Raw genomic sequence first — 25406 nt, 5'->3', positions numbered from 1 at the left:
GGTCTTAATTTGTATTTCTCTAATGCTCAGTGGTGTTGAGCATCTTTTCATGTGCTTATTAAACATCTGTATGTCTTCTTTGGAAAAATGTCTATTCAAGTCTTTTGGCCTTTTTTTAACCAGGTTGTTTTTTCTTGCTGTTGAGTTGTAGGAGTGGTGTATACAATCTGGATCTCAATCCATTATCAGATAAATGATTTGCAAATATTTTGTCCCATTCTGTGGGTTGCCTTTTCACTCTGCTTACTGTGCCCAAAATTAAAATTAAAAGTTTTAAATTTTGATGAAGCCCAACTTATCCCTTTTTTGTCACTGTTACCTATGTTTTTGGTGTCACATCCAGGAAATCACTGCAATTCCAATGTCATAAAGCTTTTCTTCTTTATTTTCTCCTAAGAGTTTTATAGTTTTAGCTCATACGTTTAGGCCTTTGGTCAATTTTGAGTTAACTTTTTGAAAATGTGAAATCAGCATGAATTTCCTTGTCATCTTTGCACAGGGGCCATCTGATCTTCTCTGTATAGTTCCACTTTTAGTGTATGTCCTACCAAACCAAGCGCTCAAACAAAATCCTTGGAAGAAATGCATTAACATAAATATATGAAAATAAAACTGTTTATGATACACTTACAGTAATGTGCTCTCACTTTCTTACTTGGGAATTTAACATATTTATCCTGGGTCCCCCAGATGTTTAACTGTCACTGTTTAAGCCTGTCTCTGCCTCCTGCACTCTCAGTGAAGCTCTTCCTTAAGGTTCTGACCCGGACTCTCACACAGTCTATGATTATTCTCCGTGTCTGGCCGATGTCTTTCCCATTCTCAATGCCAAACCAGTGGGGACACAGCAAGATTTTTAGGTCCTCTTGTCAATTTGCCACAATTTACAGATGGAAGCTGTGATGAGGACATATTTCAAAGAATTTAAATGTTGATTTAAACAAGGGGAATTGGTTTGAAAGCCTTACATCAAGAGTCTAGATCCCCAGACACTTTCCCCCATCCCTAAAAGAAACAAAGGATTGATCCTTGGGACAAACTAAACCAGAGAGACCATGGGCTCAGACACACTGACCGGACAGAGGGCTCAGACCTCTGTAAACAGAGGAAGGCAGAGCTGAAGCTCTGGACGGACAGGAGCACAGGGAGAAGCAGCCCTTCAGACTGGAAGGTGCCCCTCCACTGCCTCAACCACCTCCTCCTAGGCTGCTGCTGCAGTGTGTGCTGCCAGGGCTGTGTTCCTGCCTCACGCCTGCCCCTTCCCTGGAGAAAATGAACTGCAGCAAAGAAAAGCCCTGCAGGTACGGACATCCGCGGGGTCTCCCAGGCAGTCACTCTTCAGCAGGCCTGCCAGACCACAACCCCTGCCTCTCCTCCCCACTGCACTGGAGCTTCCAATGTGCTTTTAGTGCCTCACTCTTAAATAGGAAAGGGTGATGAAGGATAACACAGTCGTCAAGGAAACTTCCGACACGGAAGACTCAGGCTACAATAATAAACAGTTAAAAGAGCCTTGGAAAGCCCACACAGGGAGGGAAAAAGTTCTTAGCACTATAATATTCTCAGAGAGAAAAATACCTTACACTCATGGTAAAAGGAATGCTATAAAAGGAACAACTGGAGAACAGTAGGAGTTTTTGGAAATTAAAAATAGAATATAAAAACTGTAAAAATCAGTGGAGAATTTCAGGGATAAAACTGAAGAGCTCTCCCAGAAAGTAGAGCAAAAACACAAAAATAGCAAAAGAAGAGAAACAATACGAAAATATAAGGATTAACTCAATACAGAAACAACAACAACGGAAGAGAAGAAATTATCAAAGAGAAGGAAAACCACCCAGGACGTAAGCATGTAAGTCTCTGTGCAGCACGACGCATCACATGTCTGGAACAGTAAATTTACAGAGACCAGGACACATCACTGTCAAGTTTACTACAGTGAGATCCAAAACAGAGCCCAAGAGCTCCCACAAACAAGGGAAAGGGATGGAGAGTGGCGTTCCCTTTCTCAAGAACATCACTGAGCCCTAGAAGATAGTGGAGCAAAGTGTCCAGAACTCAGATGAGAGAGGACTTTCAACCTGGTATTCTGTACCCATCGAAAATATCTTGGAGGGAGGAGAAGAAATATCTTCAGGTGTACACAGTCTCAAAATGTTTACCTGCCAGGTACCCTTGTCAGAAAGTCACTAGACGATGGGTTCTGGCAAAGTGAGGGGGCAAACCAAGAGAAAGAGAAACACGAGACAGTGGGAGCTCCCAAGCGATGGTCCAGGCCAATGATGAGAGGCGCTCCCAGGACAGCAGGTGTGCAACAGGTGCAGCCCTTCCAGTGGACCAGAGCGGAAGGTGGTGGGAGAGTGCTCCAAGGAAGAAGACCACCGACCGGGTAGAGGGCTTTAAACATGTTTGGAATAAATTTGGAAACTGCACTGTTAGCTGTGACAAATCTGTTAGAGCCTTTGGGGGGAAAAAAAAACCCTGACTAACATACAGCTAAAAAACAAAGCACACACACAAAAAACAAGGTTAATACTAATTGAAAGGAAAGTAAAAATTATGCAAGAGAAAAAATGGAATCCAGGTACCCTACTTAGCTCAGGCATGAGGAATATTTACGTGGACCAAACAATGCAAATGCCACCGCTTTAGCCAATAACTGTGATCTCAACACACCGAGCTCACGAGGGCGCACAGCAGGAGCGAGTGTCAGGAACATTGGTCCTCAGTTCCATCACCGAAACGCCACAGATGATGTGATGTGATTGCTAAGAGGCAGGGAGTTGTAGCACAATTTTAGGATGAATAAATGCAAGTCCAGCCTCAAGAAACGGAAGACCCTCACAACCAACCTTCCGCTCTGGCCAGGCCACGTAAGCAGTGTGGTTCTCAGTTCCAAGGCCAAAGGAGGTCCCTGGCTGTGTTCACAGCAGAGTCTCGAAACTGGCAAAGAGCAATCCCATGGAGGATACGCCTCTGCAGTTACCTGTAACTACAGTCTTCCTCAACCTGCGGCGGCGTTTTCCCAATAAACCCATCAGCAGTGGACAATGATGTTAAGTCGAAAACACAGTTCATAAACCTAAGCTGCTGAACGTCACAGCTGAGGCCAGCCTGCCTGAAACACGCCCTCAGAACACGTCCATTAGCCTGCAGCTGGGCAAAAGCACCTAACACAAAGCCTGTCTTGTAATCTGCTGAATATCTTGTGTAATTTATTGAACACGGTACTGAAAGTGAAAAACAGAGTGGGTGTCAGCGTATGGGTTCTTCACCCTCGTGACCTCGGGGCTGGCCGGGAGCCGCAGCTCACTGCCACTGGCCAGCACCAGGAGAGAGGATCAGGCTACGTGTCACTAGCGGAGTACTGTTTCTACTGAACGCGTATCACTTCCACACGGTTGTAAAGTTGAAAAATTGTAAGCTGAACCATCAGAAATTGGCGACCATCTGTAGTCTCAGAAATTAAGAACATTACACAGAACAGCAATGTATTAGACATTTTTAAATGTAGAGGATTAAAGAGAGTTAAATGGAGAAAGAGAGACTGACTCATTACAAAGGACTTTCTAAATCAAACTGAGCTATTCAAAAATAAAATGTGTTGCCTTGCACTGTTGGCATTAGAACTGGGCCCCTGTTGGGTGCAACAGGAGGGCAAAGTTATAAGGGCTTTGTTGCCCTGGCTGAGACCAACTTCTAGCGTGAAGGGTTTATGACAATGCATTTTATCACTTCCTCTGAACCTTGAGCTAGGAAAGTACACTTCAAAAATATTTGATTTAAGTGTCTGGTAAGAAATGACTTCATCCCCAATCCAATTCATTACTTCTTAACTTGAGAACACTGTATTGCTTTTTATTTGCTTCAAGGTATTTTGGGGTGTGAATTAAGACCCAAGAGAATTTTCTAAAAAGGAAGGTGGATTTGAGGAGTTCAAAAGCCTCTTCTTAGAAAGAGGCTTTTTTGTCACCCTTATTTCCTGTTCATACCCTAAATGCCACTTACACACTGACGTCATAAGTGGTTCCAGACTCCATCAGTGGTCCACAAGAATTAACAAGCAATAGAATCCAGATGCTTTCTCTGGTAAACAGTTCCTCTGCAGGAAAAGTAAACAGAACAAGAAGGACATTCACTGCCCTCCCCTGCTACATTCATTCACACACGAGAGGGGTCTTTGTGCCTTTGAACCCAGTAAGCACGCGGGCCCCATTTGCAGATTCACAGGTCCACAAATACCATCCATCTTATACATTTTTGCACTCTTTTCAATTAATTCATTGATTGTAATGTTTTAAATGACATAAAGTGAGTATAGTCTATACAAAAAGGTACTGATATACTGGACTTCCCTGGTGGCGCAGTGGTTAAGAATCTGCCTGCCAATGCAGGGGACATAGGTTTGATCCCTGGTCTGGGAAGATCCCACGTGCCATGGAGCAACTAAGCCCATGCACCACAACTACTGAGCCTGAGCTCTAGAGCCTGAGAGCCACAACCACTGAAGTCCACGTGCCTATAAACCATGCTCCGCAGCAAGAGAAGCTCCCCTGCTCGCCACAACTAGAGAAATCCCACATGCAGCAACAAAGCCCCAATGCAGCCAAAAAAAAATTTTTTTAAAGATTCTGATAAATAAATTGAGAAGTTGAGGCTCTGATAAAATTCCTAAAGCTGTTAAAATTTTCCTCTGAGGACTATTGATTACAATCTCGTCACATCCAGCTACAAATTGTTGGCGCTAAAATTACAGTTCTCACGGCATTACACACTTTTCTAAACCTAGGGATTCCAAGGTGACTTCTCAAATGGGTGTTAAAGCACACATTTACATATTTCATCAAATATATCCCCCCCCCAAGGTTTTGAGTGCTACAGAATTATTTACACAATTATGTCGGATAATTCTACCAGATTAACCTCACTTTGAGACTGAACGTTATGGAAATCTATTTCCAAACATGCCCAGTGCTGTGATACAAAGCAAAAATGGTGGGTTTCTTGCTACGTTTACCATTACCTGTGAGAAACAGAAGGTGGCTCCCTCTGGCCTCCTCCTGCTCCCCTGGTTTATAACTATGACACAGGCGTCAGAGGGCCCACTGTTACTCGTTTTCATGGCAGATCATACCAGGTAAGGTGAGACACTTGCAAAGTCTGGTGTACACAGAGTTCAGGGCCTTTATTTCTGCTGAACACGCTGATAAATCAGGTAACATCATGTCACCCCTTTGCAGCTAAAACAATATGGCCCATTAATCTTACAATTCCTTTCATAAAATTTGTTCCAAAATAAACAAATCTATATTTTGCACCCAGAAGCTTAATTTGGACAGCATTTTTGTTTGAATTCGACATAATAATAATTCCTCTCAATTCAATATAAACAAAACGTGAACACAGCCCCATCACCTCCGCTTTAGACATAAAGTCCTCGCCCTCCTATCTCTGGTTACCTACCATCCAGCCGGGACAGGAGATACATCCACAGCGATGACTTCAAAACAGATGTGGCCAGAGCCACAGTCACACAGGCTGTGGTGGTTCCGTGGGGGTGTGTCCCCAGCAGGGAGGCTGCGGAGCTCTGACCTGGGCGGCAACCACGATTCTTGAGAGTCCCTCCAGACAAGCCCCAGTCTCTCCTCTGTCCACATCTGCCCTGGCCTTCTGTCTCCTTTGCTTTCTCAGGAGATGGGGGTGAGTGCTTACTACCTAGCATAGAAAGACCTCGGAGGCCTTCTGTTTTACGACAGGACATATCCTGCAAGAATCGTGAGCATCCACTGTCCACCTTCCCGTGAAGGTCCACGTGCTCACGCCCGGAGGCGGGATTTGCTCGCCAGGGCAGAGGCGGCAGCAGTGCGACTGGACACCAAGTCCTGCCCATGGCGCCGCAAGGCCCCTGCGGGCTGTGCGGTGCTGCGTCTCCCAGGGGTCAGAACGCTGCGTATTCTGCTGTACTTGTTAACAATTCCGTACTTTAAATTCTATACCTTAGAAACAGCAAGGAAATGAATGACCTCTAGCCTCTTCCAGAGAAGTAAGGTAGGGCCTGAATGTTAATTATCTCATTTTTGAGCTTTGTTTACAACACAAATGCTGTTTCTGATGAACTGCCTCAAATTGATTACTTAAACATTTTTAAGGCAATGTTGAAGGTGTACGAACAAACGAGGAATAAGGGTGTGATTTTTTTTTTTTCCCCTTTTAGGTCAGTCTGTGAGTTTTATTCAGATAATAAAATTCCTCTGGGAAAAGCTGAAAAAAAATTTATTTCACTGAGAAATGCATGCCATGACTTACGCAAGCCATTCCAGAATCAGGACTATTCAGGTCTTCAGTGTATGCTACAGGCTTAAAGTTTGCAGCATGTAGTTCATCAGAATTAGACATTTCAAGGTTAGTCAGCAAACCACTACATATAAAACGACCTTTATTTGTGTGCATACACAGGGTCACACTGGAAGATTTAACTGCCAGACACTCATGACGCAAAACTGGAGATTTTATTTAAACTCAGAGCATTATGATGTTGGAATTGGAAAGGACACCAGAAGTCTAATCTCCCAGGGGCTCAGATTTTTCATCTATAAAATGATGTTATAAAATCTTTCCTGCTCTCCTCAGGGCCATTTTGAGACCAAGAGTTTCACAAATGTGAAAGTGTGGTGAGAAACTCAGAAGAGCAATACAGATGCAAAATTCTTATTCCTACTACCATCGTTCTGACAGACTAATAGGTAGACAGCTGGACTGTTAGAAAAAAGACTAGCTAAAAATCAGGCTTGTAATCTTATCTTTACTAACCTGAAATGGTAGTGTTTCTTTTTGATATCTTCCTGAAATCCACCATTTAGCCTTTGAATGTGCCAAGTGTAATTTCAGTTTCTTTTATCACGCCTACCGGGTCCTCGTAATTCCTCTAAGCTTTACTTACGACGGTAATTAACGGAAGTTTGTTCAAATTTCCACATTTACTGGGAAATGGCTATAATCAAATGAGGTTTACTTATATTACCAATAATTAGGTAGAAGGAAACGCAGAGTGAAAATCACAGGGCGCAGGCAAGCAGGGTAAACACGTCCGTGGAAGTCAGGAGACTGCCGATCGCTGGTGGAGACAACGTCTGATTCCAGTGTCGTCTTTCTCACTACAGCAGATGCAGGTTTCCCTCCAGAGACGCAAAAGACCGCGGCGTTGTGGCTTGTTCATTTCAGGTCATTTGCCAGTGGTGAGGAATTTCCAGAATCCAGGGGACTCGCAGCCAGGCGTGTGCCCGGAGGCGTGGCTGCTTCTCGATTCCCGCGCTTCCTGAAGTTGCCCTTGCTTTAGGTACTTCCTGGGAAGATCAGCCACTTTTATTCCTCCCTCCCTCTCCGTGTCTGACTGACGGCCGCCCCGCCTCCCCTTCTGCCTCCACGCTCTTCTCCAGCCGCTTCGCACACTGATACTCTCTTCCCGCCATTACTGGCCATCAGCAGGTGTTCAGTCTGCCACCTCCAGCTCCACGCCATCATCTGTGAAATTCAGCATGGTAGCGTCTCTGTCAGGTGAAGCAGTCGGCTGTGAGCACGTGGCTTTGAAGGGTCCTGTCCACCTGGTACAGAAGTTGAGTTAAATCTGCACAGTCTGTCTTCCTCAGGGGCTCACACTCACGGCAAAGAGAACCTGGTCTTAGGAATAACAGCTCTATTTCTACTTGATTTAATATAAACAAGTATGTAATATATTGTTACAAGTATATGACACATTTAATATAGACAAGTATATAATATAAATAACATCTCTATTTCTACTTGATTTCATACAGACAAGTATATAAGATATTGTGTTACTGTGCACGTGCAAGGCAAGGGAAGGAAGAACCAAGGAGTCACACAGTTTATAGGATACACTTCCAGGATTTCAATGAACAAAGGCAACTCATCCCATAAGAACGTTCATGTCCTGCAATGTTCCAGCTCTTGGAGGAAAAGAGGGAGGATGAATACAGCAACTCTAGCAGTCCTCTATTCTCTGAAGCAATCAAATATATAAATTGAGAAATGTTTTACAGAATTGGAAAACACTATAATGTTGGGGAAAATATGAGGAAACATCAAAAAAGAAAAAAAACTTTTTTTCCAGGGGAAAAGAATTATCCTCAACAGTTAGATGAAAATCTTTAAAATTTTACAGCAGTGATAAGCATAGCTGGTCTTATAAGTAAGCAACATAAATGACTACCCAGAGGATACAATTCAAGCATGGTCAGCAAAACCTTGTCGAGATGACCACCGGGATAAGCACGAGGAGAAAGGTGGTGGGAGGAGGGTTGCAAAATCTCAGTGGTTCCAAGTTAGAATGATGCTGGGCCAGGAATCTTTGTTGGTTTGTTTGTAAGAGCGGGGGTGGGGAAGTCTGGTGGTTAGCTCCCACACAGCCTTGGGCAAACCCATCCCTTCCAACATCAGGGCACAGAGTAACACTGGATGTCCCTTGCTGAGCTGAACGTGCAGCACAGTATTTTATAAGAACAGTTGCCTACGAAAGGAAAACAAACTGAAATTCCCCTTTGGGAAAAGTTCTCCACTTCATTCATGACCAGACTGGAGATTACAGAGAAGCCCACATGTGTTCCAAACCAACAAAACAGAAAGCAACCCCAAGGGCAGACGGGCAAGTCTAGCGAGAATAAAACGTGAATGCACCATCGTACCAACAGACAGTGCGAGGGAAAGGCTTCTTCTCTGGGCACAGGAGGGGAGAGCACACTGAGGCATGTCTGTCCTCCATCCCTCCTGCCTCCGGGCCAGAGTCCGGGCTCTGGGCTGTGCGCCCTGCGCTGGACGGGTCATGTTTTCCCGGCTGTGATGACTACGCACTGGATGCCACCGCTGATGAGCTGAAGGCTGACTTCAGACAGAAGCACTGACCGCAGGAGCTCAGTGACTAATACAGAGGAGAGTTCTTGAGAATTGACATGAGTTTCCTCCTTAGAATCACAAATTAACGTTGCAGCCAAATTTTACTTAACTTTGTGTCATAATTCTTACTGAGGTGCTTACATCAGAGGTCAGCATGCAGAGCTTGTCAGAGAAACCAAACCACTCCCCAGCGAACTGTGTGGAACTCACGCCTGCAGAAGATAAGGGGCCTTTCTAGGAGCCCAGGGATTTTTCTAAAGAGACAATTCTTGATGCCTACTCCTCTTCCTTCCTCTCCCTGGAAAGAGTTCAGGGTCCAGGAAGGAACTGCTACAAGGAAGCCAGCCCCAAACTGACAGATGTCCCTGGGAGTGTCTCCTGAGCCAGCCAGCTCACGGGTTATTTTCCTAAGGCTGAAGCCACAGTGGTACACTCAAGAACTCTACATGTTTACGGAAATTGGGAGGGAACAGATAGGAGGAAGAGGGCCAGGAGATCAAAACTTATAAAAGAAATGAATAAATCATTTGCTTTCTTGTCCAATCACCTGATTCACTGCAAGGAACAATCTTTGTTTATTTAATGAAACATAACTTGAATAATCCATGTTTCCGAAGAAAAATGAAGACATTTTATTTTGTCCAGCTGCTTTTCATCTTATGATACTGAAAACACCAAAATTCAAAGCTGCTTTGTACGTTTGCAAAAATGAGATGAGGGGGGAGAAAAAAACAAAAGGTATTTAAAATTCTTCTTCTCAGAAAACTAGGCCTTAGTCTTTAGCAGAAAACTAGGCAGAAATCCAAGAGTTCAAGGAATCCCCACCCACCCCCAACACACACAGACTCTTCAGAGGATAAGATAGTGATGATATAGAGCAGTTCGCAGGAACTCTGCTTGGGCAGGGTTTCTTTTGATGCCTGGCACCCAGAAGTAAAGATTACCCCCTGGCAGAGCCTCTGAAAGCCCATCAGAGCAGCGGGCACTTTTTCATAGTGCTTCCCATCTGAGCCAACACTGTCACTCTCATGTTATCCAGCTATTCTTCTAAGCACCTCTGGAGCAGCTTCTGGTGGACAACAAGAAACTTGCGGCTCTCCAGCACATTCTGAGAGAGAGCGCACAAACGTAAGCCAGTTCACAGCTAGGTTCAGCCCTCCCTGCAGAGGTGACACGTGGGTGCATGGCACTGACCCAGGGCAAAGATTAGCTTTCCTGCTTCCATTTGGAGTGTGCCAGAAGCAACACACATTGTGAGAAACGTGATGGTTTGAAGACAAAGCATCCACTGACAATTCCAACATGCCAGTTTTCACCAGGCAAAAACACTGGCCCCCAAGATAGTAGTATGATAATGGCTATGAAAACACAGGAAAAGTTGGAACAGTAAAAAAAAAAAAAGAGGGATGTTGCAATCACAACATACTTAGGCAAAAATGCATTTTTAAGCCCTCCAAAGTGTAGGTAAGATACATAAAAGTGTAAAACACCCCGGACTAAGAACAGAGAACGGTGGCCTCGGCCTGGGAGAGACTACATGCCACCTCCAAGGGCACCGACATCTCCAGATGAGATGACGTAAACCACTCCTTGGACAAAACAGATCATATCTATAGGGCATGACTGGTCTCTGATTCCTTGGTTTTTGAGACTCTGCTTTCTTTACTGACTAATTTATATTATGTAAGAGTTATAAACATTTATTATAAAAAGAAGAACTGTCATTTGGAATGAAGCTAATTAAAGCAAAGTCAGGAAAAATTGGATGTATTTAAAGCTTTCCAGTGAAAATTTAATTTCAGTAACACTGAATATCAGCCTTCTTCAGATGGAAAATACCCAAAATATAAGAGATTTTCTTCATCCTGATTTTATTTTCTAACTTACAGACATGAAGCGATAAAATTAAACATTATAATATTTTGGTAAATTACTTAAAGCAATCTTTTCAAATATGGAAAGTTGGAAATCTATTTTTAAAAAAGGATTGTGTTAGGAGACACTTAAAGATAATAATAAAATAATAATCCCACTGGGGGGAAGTAACCCAATACTCACCTAATTGGGGTACTCAGTGGGTAACCTTGGGGCCCAGCCACATGGATCCAAAGTTCTTGGGGGTCATTGTATTAATGGGATCAGAGTCTTAATAAACCTCTGATTTAAGTATTTTAAAACCATATGCTGGGACTTCCCTGGTGGTGCAGTGGTTAAGAATCCACCTGCCAAGGCAGGGGACACAGGTTTGATCCCTGGTCCAGGAAGGTCCCATATGCCGCGGAGCAACTAAGCCCGTGCGCCACAACTACTGAAGCCCATGCGCCTAGAGCCCGTGCTCCGCATCAAGAGAAGCCACCACAATGCCTGCACACCACAAGGAAGAGTGGCCCCTGCTCGCTGCAACTACAGAAAGCCTGTGTGCAGCAACAAAGACCCAACGCAGCCAAAAACATAATAAATACAGTTCTCTTTAAAACATATATATATATGCTTGGCGAAGTCTACAGCGGTGACTACTTCAGAGGTGAGCCTTTTGAAAAAATTGTAAAGGGCGGAGCAAATATTGGAAGTGTTCATATTTGTTCTCAGATAACCACACCTGCAGTGGATTATTAGGCAGAAAAAAAGTCTCAGGTTATTTTAAGGGCACATCAGGCTAGCGCCAGGCTTCTACGTAACATCACAAGCTGGAGACTGGGGGGCAATTTCTGTTGTTTGTGATAGAATGATCTGTGCAGTCAAGCTGTGTTTTGAAGGCAATTGATAAACTTTATATATGTGTATATATATATATATACACACATACACACACACATATATAATGATCTGTGCAGTCAAGCTATGTTTTGAAGGCAGTTGATAAACTTTATATATGTGTGTATATATATACACATACACACACACATATATATCTTATGTGTTTATATCTTCAATAAATATGCCACCTGTATATGTTTTTTGAAAAAATTACTAGAAGATGCACTCCAATTAAAAGATGACCAAAAAACAAAAAAGAAAAGAAAAGCAAAAAAACCCCAAGCCCACTCAAAACTCAAGACTGGGTAGAAAAAAAACAAAGGGAATCCTGAGACCAAGCAAAGACAAAGCTGAATGAAAAGCACTCCTTCCCAGCATTTTCACGCGCCTCCTCTACTTCTACCAGAGTGTTCCCCTTATTCTGTAAGGTTAAACCCGAAAGCCACCTTTGCTCTGAACTCTTTCTGTATTCTCAGGTCCCTTTGTCAAACACATCACTTCCTCTGATCCCAGAGTGTTTTCTGCAGTATCCTAACTGTAGCTTGCATGCATAAATATGAGCAAATAATTCAGAACTCATGTACCCAAGCCAGCAATAGAATACCATCACACTCCAGAAGCTGCCATGGTCCCCTCCTTATGTCCCCACACCCCCAGAGGGAACCACTGTCCTGTGGGTCCTGGAGACATGACAGAGAACATGACAGGCAAACCCAGCCCCTGGGAGAGACAGACAGTAAAGAAATACAGACGTCAAGCAGGCAGGATGTGATACGGTGGTAAGTGCTATGGAGGAAAGTCCCGCAGGGAAGGGGCTTGCTGTCTCAGGGGAGGGGTCTGGACCCCCTTTTGCCAAGTGGGCATTTGAGCAGAGGTGAAGGGGTTGAAGGAGGGAGGCTTGTGAATATCTGGGGAAGAGGGTTCAGGGTAGACGCATCAAGTATAAGGTCCAGAGGCCAGAGTTTCCCTGAAGTGTTGGAGGAGTAGCAAAAACCAGCATGGCTGGAAGAGAATTAGCAGAGAGAATAAGGACTCCAGGGTTTTGCTTTAGTAACTGGAAGAGTGGAGAAAGGAAATGCACCATCAATAAGTATTAATTTCATACAGAGAAAACCTAGTAGTTACTTTAAAACAGTAACAGCAAACCAATCAAAATGCCACGCGGGATCAAAGTCTGAGCGTGTCTCGGGGAGAATTCTCTAAGCTCTGTTCAGGCTTGATCCCTCCAGGAAATACCACAGAGCAGTAACACGCCCACCCTCTCACGCCAAGACTTGGGTTCAAACCCTAACCCTGCCACTTGCAACAGTATGGCTGCAAGATGGACATGCTGCCCTGTGTTACTGTGAGGACTGTGTAAGGACTGCATGTGTTCAGGCATTAAAACACTGAGCACTATGCCTAGTATGTAGTAAGTGCTCAAAAAGGGTTATCCTCTTCATGAAAAGTTAGATCTGCAGAAAACTCAGTATTTTGTTTTCACCTGGTTTCAAGGGTCAAGGTAAGAAGCAGACAATAAAGATATGTCTGTATTTTTGGTAAAACAGCTACTGAAGACATGCCTATGGTTTTCAGATCCCTGTATGTGAAACTCACACAATTAACTTTTCTGGATTTAGTTTTGGCAGGGAAATGAGTCTTCTTTTATTAGAAAGTTATAGTCTGCGCCAGTCCTAGTGCAGGATGGGTCACACAGCGAGGACCCTCTCATTTTGAATGGATTAACACATCCTGTTCTCTTTTTTGCTGTAGCTTTCAGGAAACATGAAGGTTAAGAGTTTACTCACCCGAAGCAACTAGACCACCTTTCTGACACTAACGGCCTTAGCCCTTCTATTATTTCCTGTTTTCACCGCTCCCTGCTTTACTCCACAGGTTTTTCACAGCTTCAAGCCAACTCCAAAGGATAACCTGGCAGCCCTTCATCTTTTGACGACTCTCTTACAGGAGTCTGCTGGTATTTTAGCTCTTGGTCCCTGGTTCCCAGGGACAGTTCTCTGGGACGCCAGCTGCCTGTCTGGATGACTGACCACCACCTGCTCCAAATTCCACAGGTTCTCACTGTCAGTGAAGGCTGCATTCTCCAGAAATGGCAGCCCCCCACATCCAACACGTTGTCAGTCAGCACCACAGATGCACCGGTTTCTTTCCTGCTACAACTATCCTAGTAACCCTGTTCTCGTCTCGCTGAAAACCTCGCCAGTCATGTCCCATGAAGACCCCAGACAGAAAACATAAGCGAGTGAGAAGCTATCACATTAAACCTCTCCTTTGAAGAATATCCAGGATGGTGATTAATTTTCTTGTGCCTTGTTTTAGGTTAAAAACAGCTTCACTGAGCTGGGACGGGGGGAAAGACTCTTCCTATATTTCTGGTTGCACTTGTGTGAACTTATTCATGGGATAATCTGATATTCTGTTTTCAATGTTGTCGCAGTTGGGCTACCTGCTCCTCATTTTCCATTAAACAGACTTTTCTACTAACAAACTAGCTTCCACAGGATGCAAAGGTGTTGTCAGGATAAATGGCAATGTCTATAAAGTGCCTGGAATTCTCTGGATAAAAAGCACGGTAGAAGAATAGAGCGTTAGCACATTATTATCCTCATAAAGTGTGGGTGGAATTGCAAAGAGAAATCATGTCAAAGATGTAAGGAAACTTAAAAGTCTGAGACTTTAAAAGGCTGGGATTATTAAAACACCCAGTTGTTTGACAGGAGAAAATTAAACTGTTCTCCTGTCTCAGAAGATAGAATGCTGCTTTCTCATTACTTACTGTATCCCACAATCTCTCCTGCACCAGGCTTTCAGTGAAGTCAAGAGAGCTCCATATATGAAAAATTGTTGTACAGATGCCCATAAAATGACAATCCGATCAGGAGGGGAAGGAAACAACACCTTTTTGTCCAACCCAGCACCTACAGGCACAGGTGATACATAGGATCCAAAACACAGCAGCCAGCTGCCCAGGCAACGCTCACCTCTTGTTGTGGATGTGGCATGAGGCGTTGGGTGCCTGCAATTTGGGACCCAAAAATGGAAAGTGAAGCTGAGACATCAGCTTAGAACTAGGACTCTTCAGGAGCTACATCTGCATGGAAAAAGGAAGCCAGAAGGATCTATTCGCTGGAAAGGACTACAAGGAGCACATGTCTCCCTGGTCTCTTAGTGAAAAGAAAGGTCTCTGAGGAATAAAGACATGATAACTGCGTGGATTTGGAATCTAAACATATACTGTGTCTGCATGGTGTGGGAACCCACCTGCTGGGGTAAAAAAGGCCTACGGATGGTTCACAGGGAGGTGATACTCCCAGGCCACCTACCAAAAACAAAATAAAATCTGTCTGGAGGGACATGGCTACCACCTAAGCCACACATGCTCCCACAGAAAAAAACGTCAAAACAAAAAATGACAAAATGGGAGGGAAAATACACACAAGAGAGACTTTGCACATACAGCAAACCCAAAGGCTAGCATTCCTAAAATTTCAGAAACTAGAACAAGAAAAAAAATTATAGGTCTACTTGAAATTCTTAAACAGAAGAGGACTGAGAACCACAAAGAAAAACACGTTATGAAGAAAGAAGCAGGCAGATTTGAAAAAGAACCAAATAATAGCTTCTAGAAATAAAAAATATAGTCACTGAAAATAAAAAAAAGAAAGAAACAGCATATTGGATGAAGTAAATGAGAACTGGTGCACCAGAAGGGGGAACTGAGGATTACCTAGAACACAGCTGGACTAAACAGCTAGGAAACGGGAAAGGAAGCCTAGGAGACCAGGTACACAGAAGGAAAACGTCCAGCACATTCCTAGTCAGAGCACCAGAAGGAAAAAATAAAGAGGATGACAGAGAAGATGTTCTCAGAGATGACAACTGAGAATTCTCAAGATTGCTGAAAGTCAAGAACCCTCAGGCTGGAGAAGCACGACAGTTCTAGGCAGGATAAATATCCACACGCTTGATACTTAATTCTGTATTAGCCATGGATCTCCAGAGACACAGAACCAATAATATCTATAGAGAGATTTATTATAAGCAATTGGCTCATGTAATTATAGTCTGCCCCAGTTTGAGTGTGAGGGCTGGAAGCTGCTGTGGAAGCAGGAGGAACTGATGTTCTAGCTCCAAGGCTGCCTGGCAGAATTCTCTCTTCCTTAGGGAGGGTCAGTCTTTTGCTCAAACCAGGCCTTCAGCCAAATGCATAAGCCCCAGTCACATTATGAAGGGCAATCTGATTTACTCAGCCTACCAATTTAAAGGCTAATCCCATCCAAAAATACCCTCACAGAAACACTCGGAATCATCTTTGACCAAATATCTGGGCATCCCATGGTCCAGTCAGATTGCACATAAAATTAACCATCACAGATTTCTTATTAGTGAAATTACAGAACACCAAAAGACAAAAGGAAAAAATTAAAATAACCAGAGAAGAAAGATATTGGACCTGTGAAGGAATGAAATGGACCTATGGGAACTTCTTCAGAGATCAGAAAATATTTAAATAGTATTTTCAAGGTGCTGATGAAAAATAAACATTAACACAGAAGTTTTTACTCACTCTATTATTCAAGAGTATGGGAAAATAAAGACTATTACGGGAATACAAGGACTAAGAGAGTTTGCAATCCCAAGCTCAGAATGTTTCTCAGGTGATGGAAACGGTACTCAGAAAGAAGTGGCAGCCAGAGTAACAGCAGCAAGATGGAAAACCTCTGGGTACCTCTGAAGAAGAATCGCTGTAACATTCTTACCACTCCAGCCTCACTGCTGTCACTTGTATTATTATTGCTGGTGGTGGTTAAAACAAAACCATTCTACATTTATGCAGCACTCTACATTTACTAGATGGGTAGCAACTTAAAAATGCAGCAAGTCCAAATGTTGACAAAGGTCTAGATCATCCAAAACTGTTGATGAAATTTTAAAACTGACACAATTAATTTCAAGAAGGCTTTGACAGTAGTAAAGTTGAGTATAGGCGTATCTTACTACCTAGCAACTGTACTCCAAGGGCAATAAGTTTTTTTTAGAAAAGGATGTCATTTTATAACATTTAAAAGTAAGCACAGCAATCCTATGTATTACATAGGAATATATATACACACAGTGGAAGTTTTAAAATGTGCATGGGAACAAAAGCTGCTAAGTTGAGGTGAGTGGATTCTTGTGGAGAGGGTAGGAAGGAAATGGGATTGATTGTGGGTACACAGGGAGATTTATTTATATCGTTTATGATTTACTTTTTAAAAAAATCTGCAGAGCATGACTTCTAAATTTACAAGTCCACAAACTATAGACAAAGTGGTTTTCCCTAGAGATTTTACTTCCATTTTTCTGATATTTCACTTGCAAAGATGACATATTGAGACCGTAAACTGCAATTAACTGTTGGCCGCGAGGTGTGAAAGAGCAGTGGGTTTAAACTGAACCACGTGTGCTTGGTGCAGTCAGGTCAGCCATCACAGCAGAGGTCACCTATTGGCGCCTAAGGACTCTTTATGCAATATCTTATGTAATTACCACACTGGCCTTGCAAGTATGATTTCTTTCAGTTTTAGAGAAGATAAAACTAAGGCTCAGAGAATTCAGTGACAAAACCGCACTTTAGACCTGCCTGCATGCCTTTACAATCTGTGCTGACTTCTACCTGCTCCTGTGCCTCCTCCCACTGTCCCCATCCTCACGGAAGACGGCCCCCCCTGCAGCCCTTGTGCGAACGACAGCTGATATCAAGTGCCTCTCTGTGCCAGTCCTTTCCATCGCCAAAGTCTCTTAATCATGATGATGGCAATCGCTCCCATGGGGCGCTAACATTTACTCCCTTTCAGTGATGAAGAGGGAAGCGCTAAAGTGAGGCAATCTGCCCAGGAGGGAGGCGTCCCGACCCAAACCTAGCCCATCTGACTCCACAGCACACCCCCCGCCAACCACATCCATAGGGCTAAGTCGAGGGGCCCTCACACAGCAACAAGACCGCTACATCGTGCCTCTGGCTGCAGACTGTGTGTTTTAGACACACTTGCGAGAAAATGGGATCGGTATGTGTCCAATAGCGATGACCACAGCAGACTAGCCTTAGATCTCTGGCCACTGGCCTGCAACCAGGCCAGCAAGATAGTTCTCTGCACAGGGCCCTTGTGTGGATGACCGGCTCCTAGATATCCTGCTTCCAGCACTGCCTGTCCCTCTTCTCTGCGCTGTCCCACCTCCCAGCACACACACACGGTGACCCACCATGGAAGCACAGGCTTACCGTCCCAGCCACGGACAGAAAACGGAAACTCAACTACTGTCTGCCTGGGTTAACCGAGAATAAATCAGATAATCTACTGAGTGCCCAACACTTGTGCGTGTTACTGAGTCCAAGCTCGCTCTGCTCGCTGCACAGCCGGCCAATAAATCAGAAATGAGGTGTCGAGGCGAGGAACGTGGCTTTATTTGGGAAGCCTTGGGAAGCCAGCAGACCGAGAAGATGGCAGACTAAAGTCTCAGAACTAACCATCTTATCGGGGTCTGGTTGCCAGTCACTTTTATAGAACAGAGAGGGGGAGGAGGTGAGGAAGTAAAGTAAAAAGGACATAAGATTTGCCAACGTCCCCAGGAATAACCAGCCTCAGGGAGGGGGTGTGTTAATTTCTTCTTTCTTGCAGCCATCCTCAGGTAGACGGGTCAGGATGCTTCCCTGCACAAAGGCGCTTTGGTGTAATATTCACGCAGAGGGGCAGGGTTCCCTGAGGCAGGCCATTGTGTATATTTTAGTGAATAAAAGCAACGGGAAGTACAGGTTAAAGTAAAAGAAACAGGTCCAACAGGTAGACAGATTTTGTTCTTCCCTGTTACACAAGGAGGCTTTCAATTAATGCCTGCCCTGATGTCCCCTTATCTTTTTCTTTTGCATAATAAATGTTTTAATGTGCTTCCAAATACGCATTGCTTCAAAATTAATGCAGTTTTTTTTTTTTTTTGCAAAAGACGCTAAACCACATGTAGTTTGTTACTCTATTATAGTACTTTGCATTTCATGGTTGTTATAAACGTTGACTCAATTTCAATATTGTAAGGTTTTTTCACTTTATCATGTCACCAATATGCAAATTTTCTCACTAAGAGCCATACGTTGATGTCCAACAACACCAAAACTATTTTTAATACAGATTATTACACAATAACATTTTCTAAGCCCAAGCTTCTCAATATCTGTCCTATGTAACTCTAATTCTTTAGGCTGATAAAGGGAATCATGTAAAATAGGGACTTGACTACATAAGTTAGCATAAAATTAGGTTTAACAAATTACATTTCTTTACCGATAGTACTTCTTCCTTATCTTTTTATATAGAAAAAAAAAGTTGCTAGTAAGCTGTTTCAGAGCCTAGTGATGAACCTGTCTCTTAGCTGTCATTCATTATTACTGGAATGAGTGAGTCATTCATTCGTTTAATAGTAACTGTGTACCTAGGATGTGCTAATTACTACCCTAGGCACTAGGAATAAAGTCCATGATATTCTAGTGCACCTATTTTATAGATGCTCCTAGATATGTTAAAACTTTTGCAATAATTTTAGATGCACAGAAGAATTGCAGAAATAGTGCCCAGTGTTACCACATGCTGTCACCTGTTTCCTCTACTGTTAACACCTCACGTTACCAAGGCACACGTACCAAAATTAAGAAATGAGCATTGGCACGATACTGCTAACTAGACCATGTTTCTCAAGTTCTACTTTGAGAACTACTTTGAAGGTGCCTCTCCTGCGCGTCTTTGATTTTTATACAAGGCTGTCCACACGTCCACCGTCTGCCTGCAGTCAGCAAGGAGCACTAGGAGACATCTGAGTGATCTTTTCAGTCGGTGTTCACGAGCCTTGATTTCTTTTCATGAACCAGATCAGTGTGCTGCTGTAGGCAGTGAAGACATTGTCACACTGCAGCCCCTCCAGTTTACTGTATTGTTTTAATAGAATGAACAACACAACACAGGCCACTTCCTAAATCAGCGTCAATCACAGAGGTAAGGAAGTGAAACGCCAGGATTCAAATGGAGATGTTCTGACTCCCAAGAGTCAGAACTTGTAAGAACGTACAAGAAAATTAGTAAGTGGTATTATCCTCATTTTATAGATGAAAAGACAGGGGCTCCATGTAATCAGGCCAACTTTGTTTTTATTCTAATGAACACTCCGCCTGGGACATAGACAAAGAGAACAGGGGTATTACCTACGTTCCTCCACACTCAGGCAAGTGGACTGCATGGAGAATACGCAACCCAAGAGCTGATTGTGACTTTTTGGATGGTGATTTATCACCTCCCAAAACAGCCTTCTGGGTAAAATGGAGGGTTCAAGGTAAACTATTTGAAACAGGTATTTAAAAAAAAATAGTTTTACAGTCCCTCTAGGAAAATGGCAGAAATAATGTAAGACTCTAGATTCATTACAAATTTCCAGCGTAATCCATGTTTGTAAGTAGTGATGTCTACAGGAAGAAGAATTCCAAACACATCTGATTCTTAGGGAGCAAACACGTTGGAACAGATGACGCAGACAAGCTTGCATTTTCATCTCTACAATAATTAAGGATCTCATAGAGAAAACCGAGCCAATTTTTAAACATTTCTAGAACAGCTTTGCATATTGGTATATAATTTCTTTAATTTTAACTTTAGTCTTCCTAGCATGTCACTGAGTTACTCCATCAACATTTACTTAAGACTTTCCATAATATTTCTTTTTAAATTGTTTCATAGGGCTTCCTAAGTGGCGCAGTGGTTAAGAATCCACCTGCCAATGCAGTGGACACAGGTTCCATCCCTGGTCCTGGAAGATCCCACATGCCTCGGAGCAACTAAGCCTGTGAGCCAAAACTATTGAGCCCATGTGCCACAACTACTGAAGCCCACGTGCCTAGAGCCTGTGCTCCTCAACAAGAGAAGCCACGGCAATGAGGAGCCCATGCACTACAACGAAGAGTAGCCCCCGCTCGCCACAACTAGAGAAAGCCTGTGTATACTAATGAAGACCCAACACAGTCAAAAATTAATTTAAAAAATAAACTGTTTCATAGTTTGTATTCTTTGTGACAGAAATAATGTTGATATGAGTATTTTTAGAGACAAGGTCTTACACATATTTATGAACTAAAAAAACACTAAAACCACTTTTTTTACAAGCTTGAAAGCAAAATTTGTTTTCCCTTAAGTTTAAACTCAAAATTCATTGCAAGTCATTAACTTGCTTATGTGATATCAATGTGTTTCAATGTAAGGTGTCACCTCAGACCCTTGGGGTATTATGTGACATACAGTAGATGCACCATATCATCTTTTTTAAAAAAAACATGGCCTGAATTCTTAAACACTGGCCCAGCGTTTGGATAAGGGATTGTAGACCAGTATTGCCTTTTTTAATAGTTCGAGTTATTTATTTTTGATAAGTTTTCTAGTAGTGAGATTCCTGACCTAAAGGGTACAAATGTTTTTATTTAAAAGTATTATTCTGATTTACAACATTATTGGTAATTTTTCAGGATATCTATTTCCTTGCAGGCTCTCCCGCATTCAATTTCATTTTTAGAATAGCTTTTGCTAGTTTTACAGGATTAAAATAGTAGCTCATTGGTATTTTAATTGCCTTTTATTTAGCTATGAGCCAATTTAATCATTTTTCCTAAATGATGAGTTCAATAAAAATAATCTCCTGATATCAGGCACTTAGAGTTGTGGGAAAGTTCATGTCACAGTTTCTTTACGTAAAGGTCTGAATTTTCTTTACACATTTACAGACATTCTTTACTTTTAGCTACTTGTATAATGTACTGTATACATTGACCCTTGACCATCACATTTATCACAAATGTTTTTCCATGATTTTTTTTTCACTTTTAGTTGTACTTTAGTTGTGCTGATTTTCATGCTACAAAATTCAGGTCTTTGTGCTTTTAATTTGTAATCCCTTAAAGTGCTTCCATTAGTAGAAAATTAACAGTTTTGAATAGTTAACTCATATCCTTTCAGAACTAATCAAAATAATATTTTTACAATTTTCTTGATTTAAAATAAACTCCTGACCCAGATATGATTAGAAAATTTAGTTCATTCCCAGAAAACCACTATTTCACCATAAATGTATTTAATTCATAATTTAAAATTTAGTCAATGTTAAAGCTCAGGCTTGGCTTACTGATCACAATCAACATTGATCTTACCTTTCTCTAGTTCCTTATAAACACTTTCACAGCTTTGAGGTTTTCGCCTTGTTACACGTGAACCTCTTTGCAATCACTTGTACACAGCCTGGCATAAGATCAGGGGCATGTACTCACATAATGTCTCTAATTTAGTGACTGGTGCACGCCTCTTGGCTCCAAGGGATGGGAAAGACATATTAGAACTGATCCTTGCACTCAAGTATTTTGCAATTTGTTTAGGAGGCCAGGAAACATTGGAAGTCAAGGCGAAACGTCATAAGCACAAAAGGAGTGCTCCACACACGAAACGTCTGGCTGCGAGAAGGACAAGAACAGGGTGACTCGACTAATTAGGTGACCTGCCTCATATTTATCCTCTCGATGTTGTTTTATAAACATGAGTTTTAAAAAATACCCAGTAAAACAGGCCAGGATAAATTAATAGAGAAAAAACTGAGACCTTAGGAAGTAAATTTAAGGACATTACATTAAAGCCAGGGCCCACAGCATCAAATTATGTGCTACACTTCCTAGGAAAGCGGCTATAAAACCAGCCTATGTTTGAGCTCCCAGGCAAATGAGGCCATGAGGAAAGTGTACACCAAGCTCACAGTGTGCACATGGTTGAAAAAAGGCCATTTGCTGGAAGACAACAGACAGGCCTGGACACGTGTGTTCAAAACTCAGACTTACACTCAGTAACATCCCTAAAGCACACAGGGTGACAAGCATCCTCTCATACAACTCAAGACTGCAATCCAGACAAGAAACAAAGCAATGCGGGGGCCAGAAAGCCAAGTTTCTGACCATCTAGCGTGACTTGAGGACAATACTTAGAACAGTGAATGTGTTGGCAATAACTACGCAGCAGGACTAAGGCGTGCCCATGGCTACTTGAAGTGGTTGCTAAAAATTAGCTTTTCTAAGGTTGCTTTCTTTAAGTAAGCAGTAAATAAAATTTACTGCATACTTTCTTTCATCCATTAAGATGATCATTGGGCTTTTCTCCTTTACTAGATGGGTGTGGTAGATTACATCAACATTTGTCAGCTTTACAATATTAAACTGTCCATGAAACTTAGTTATAATTTTTTTAAAATTCAGTCAGATCCAGTATGCTATTTTTTAAAGAATTATTGCTTATATATTCACAGGAGGGACTGGCTTATGACTTTTTTCCTATGTCCTTTTCTGGCATTTCATTTAGTATCAGAAATACCACACAGATGTCCACTAGAATTGTCAACACTCAATATAGTAAATGGATAGAAGCAAAAGAAGTCTTTTGAATTATTGGAAAGGAAGATATAAAATTGTCATGTTTACATATCATATTTCTAACCACACAGAACCTAAGGAAACATAAAGACAAACTGTTAAGATGAATTCAAGTGTGTTGAATCAAAGACCAAATGATTCCCTACAGCTAGTAACAACTATTTACAAAATGTAGTTTAAATAATATGCTGTTTTGATAGCAACTACAGCTACAGAGTAACTATACCAAATTTAATAAAAGGTGTTAATTATCTTTAAGCTGAAAGATAATGTTCTATTCAAAAACATTTTTACAAGATCTAAATATATGGAGTGATGCATAGGCATGCAATGGGAAGGCTCATTATTATAAAGACATCAGTTTCCCCAAACCATTCTGAAAGTTCTATGCAATCCAACCTGATTCTCAACTGGGCTTTTCTGATAAAATGATCTAAAATCACTGAGGAAGAACAAAGGGTCAAAAACAGCCAAGATCATTTTGAGGAAGGAAAAGTTGAGGCACTTGCCATACCAAACATCAAGATTTATTTTAAGCTATGGTGAATAAGACAATGAGATAACCGTGCAAAAATGACAAACAGACCAAGGAATAAGAGACAGAACTTAGAAACAGACTCATGCATCAATGGAAATTAAAATATGACAAACGTACATTTTAAAATAAACAGTGCTTGGACAACTGGTTTTTCATATTGAATAACAATATATAAAACAATATATAAAACAATATATAAAAATCAGTTCAGATGGGAAAAAGCCCTTAATGTAAAAAGACAACAAAACACTTAGAAGAAAATTTGGCAGAGTACCTCTAGGTTCTACAAGAACAAACCATAAAAATAATGGTTACAAAAGTGAGAACTAAAATTAAAAACTACTGTTCACTACTGTTTACTGAACAATAAATAATTAAAACAAAATAGACATAAACAGCAAGAAGATACTTATGAATATAAATATAAATAGGAAAGGACAAGTATGCAGAATATTAAAGAACCACAAATCTGTTAGGGAAGACATCAAAAAACCCAGTGGAAAATGAGCAAAAGAAACGCCAGACACCAGAGAAAATACTTTAGGCCTTCCTTCTTAAACATGAATCTTTTGACTCCAAAAAGGCCCACTAGCATTTAATTGTCAATTCCACTTTTATTATTTATACTGGTTAGGTGCTTGGAACACAAAAGTGTTGAGATGGCTCTTGCCCTGAAAATGGATACACAAACCATTAGAAAATATTAAGTGCTAAACTACCCAAGGCTTCAGGGAAAAAGGAGAGCGTGGTTTGGGTTCTGTACTCCTACCTTGTCATGTGGTTTCTAACATCCTAGCATAAATGTGTACTCTCCCCCTGCTGGAACGTTAAGGGTTGTATTTTTTTCCCCTTTCAAATATTTTCCTTCCAACGTACTTCAGAGTCTCTGGTTCGCCTAACAACACCACTGTTATTTCAAAGTCAAGGACATGATAGAAATATTTATGTTTTCTTCTCTGTGTCAAAGGAAGCAGTTATATATGTGGGTTGTAGAAGCACACTGTTCACAGTAGCAACTACCAAGAGTTCTACAAAGGCAAGATGAGGGGCGGCTATCTGGAAAGGGGCAAACCTCACAGCAGAAAAGAGATGTAGAGAAGTGACACAGTGCACAGAGGTTCAAGAAGTCCACTGTTGAAATCTGAGTGCCCACTTCACTTCTAGGAAGCGTGTCTGTATGTGTGTGTGTGTGTGTGTGTATCCACCTGTGAAGAGGCACCATGATCAGGGAATAGAATTACATATCCCTAGGAAAGCTGGAGAGACAGCTGAGTGCAGCTCAATTCACAGACTCCAGGGTAGGACGTCTAACGGATGCCGTTACCACTGCGCGCTTTGCGCGGGTGACGCAGCCCTCTCTGCCTCGTGGGTAAAGTGAGGATGATACGAGTACCGATCTTGTAAAGCTGCTATGAGAAGTAAGTGAGTTAATGCACGTTAGAATTAATACACATGAGAAGTGAACTTGGCACATACCAAGTGCTCAGTTAAGACACAGCCACCACCATCACCATCACCAAACACCGCCACAATCCTCTTTACCAGCACCAGCACCACTGACCACCCTCATCAGCACCACCATCGCCATCACCGTCAATGACCATCACACCGTCCTCCTCCTCCCCAGAATCTTTATCAACCGTGTCACCACCATCATCATCCATGGATGTCTTCCAGTGAAGAACGTATTAAGTTATCAAGAGACAACACATCCAAAACACGCAACTA

The 25406-nt window shown here is 42.1% G+C and overlaps 1 non-coding gene across 1 annotated transcript; it reads right to left on the bottom strand.

The window, feature by feature from the left end:
• Nucleotides 1–454: 454 nt before the first annotated feature.
• On the bottom strand, nucleotides 455–560 carry LOC130856188 (U6 spliceosomal RNA). Its single transcript, XR_009054483.1, has one exon. It is a non-coding gene; the product is annotated as a U6 spliceosomal RNA (small nuclear RNA).
• Between the last annotated feature and the right edge of the window lie 24846 nt (nucleotides 561–25406).

The sequence above is a fragment of the Hippopotamus amphibius genome, chromosome 6 (assembly GCF_030028045.1).
Source record: "Hippopotamus amphibius kiboko isolate mHipAmp2 chromosome 6, mHipAmp2.hap2, whole genome shotgun sequence".
Lineage (NCBI taxonomy): Eukaryota > Metazoa > Chordata > Mammalia > Artiodactyla > Hippopotamidae > Hippopotamus > Hippopotamus amphibius.
The sequence above is the reverse complement of the archived record's forward strand: the minus strand, read 5'-3'. Positions and strand labels throughout refer to the sequence as shown.